Source organism: Suricata suricatta, chromosome 13 (assembly GCF_006229205.1).
Source record: "Suricata suricatta isolate VVHF042 chromosome 13, meerkat_22Aug2017_6uvM2_HiC, whole genome shotgun sequence".
Classification (NCBI taxonomy): Eukaryota; Metazoa; Chordata; class Mammalia; order Carnivora; family Herpestidae; genus Suricata; species Suricata suricatta.
In genome coordinates, this window is record NC_043712.1 from 62,605,361 (window position 1) to 62,607,249 (window position 1,889).

The following is a 1,889-nucleotide window of genomic DNA, read 5'->3' on the forward strand; positions in this document are numbered from 1 at the left end:
CACCTTGCAAGGCCTGGCTCCTTCAGCCAGCCTCATCTCAAGTCTGGAGAATCCTTATGGCTAGAAGTTAACAAACCCGGTGTGGCACAGCAGCCCCCTGCACAGGGCATGCATATTAAAGCCGACAACGCTTACAAATGTAAATAAGGGCAGATTGATTAGGAACAACATTATCGCTGGGAATGTCGCACTCGCATGCATCAGCAATGAGGCAAATTGGGGGCAGCCTCAGCCCTGGCCACCCAAGTCGAGAAGGCTTTTACACTGGCTCCTCTTCCCTTTCTTAAAACGTTACAGAAACAAGGCCAATTAGATCCTCAAAGTAATTCATCTCTGTGTATGAAAAAAGAAGACCACAGGGGAAGCGGCGGGTGGGGGTGGGGAGATTAAGATAGCGCTTGTTAGGGCCCAGGCTGGGGGACTGTGTCCTGGAACCGATGGGTAGTATTTACAGGCCGGGACTATTGTCTGGGATGCTGAAAAGTTAACCTATCAAACAGCGGGTGAGGAGGCTGAGGGCGATGAAAACCCGGGAGATCAATGTTCAAAACGTTTAGGAATTAAGTCAAACTGAGGGAAATGAGCCTGAGTGGAAGAGGCTTTGCCACTGAATTGGTGCACATGTAGAAGCAGTCGGAACGAGAGGATACGCAGCTGCGTGCAGAGAGTAATAAGGAACCATGATGTGTACATAGCCTATAATTTCATTTTACAATTCTATAATCCAAGTAGTGATACTAAAATTGCTATAAATAAAAGATTAGGAGGCACAACTAATGTTTTGGTCTAAAACGCTGTAAAGAAATTTGAAAAGACAAACAGCAACCTTTGGCTACATGATTACCTTGCCTTTACATACAGCAGCACCACTCAAATATCAAAAGACTGACATGGAAAACTAGGGACACAACCCCCTTCTCTCTGAAAAATAATTCCAGCGGCAAGCACTTAATAGTTTGACTTGAAACGTCTGCAGAGCCACTCAGTAGGAAAAGTTAGAATAAATCACCTTTCCTACTTATGTTCTTTATCAAGCAATAAAGATCAGGATATCGCTTCAAGATTAAACTTGCAATGTGTCGAGCCCAATCTCACTGCGATATTATATTTTAAGGTAGTGCCATTTAATTGCGCGGCGCTTGCCTTCCCTTCTGGATTTTAGCAGCCCTCCCAGGGCTGCGCGCAAAATCACGTGCTCCTTCGAACTTTTGAGTTTTGAATTTCCGCGCTGGCCGAGTGCTCCGGTCCTCCTGTCTCATAAACACCCTCAGACACTTCTGTCTTTGTCTGTATTCAACGGGCCACCCTACTCAGCCCGAGGTACCGCACACGTTCCGCCGATCTTGGATTCGGAGACAGGGCCTCTCACTGAAACCAGGACGGAGAAAAAGCTAGAAAGAAGGTGGTGAGGCTGGGTAGGGAGGAGAAAGGGGTGAAGGAGAAAGGAAAAGGGAGAGGGAAAGGAGAGAGGTGGAAACCGCCAAAGAGGAAGAGGGCGGGGAGGACTGCCGACAAGCCCCCCGCGGAAACCGCGGGCGAAGCTCCGGGGGCCAGCGCGCCCCGCGGCTGTCTCCTTCGGGCCAGGGCCGCGGACGCCCGGCAGCTGAATGGGAAGGGGACCCGCGCGCTCGGCCATTGGCCGGCCACAGGGAGACCGCGCGGACATTGGGCAACGTAAGGGGGCCGGACCGCCTTCAGGAATGTACTACGGCGCGTCCGGCACGTCCGTCCGCGCCGGCGGGGTGCGAGCCTCGTCTGGGCTCCCGGGAGGCCGCGCTGGAGACTTGGAGCCCGCCCGGCTCGAGCCAAGCGCACCGACTTCCCTACCTGCTCCGCCTGAGCCGCGCGGGGAGTCCCGGAGGTCGGGTGCGCGCGCTGGCGGAGGCACG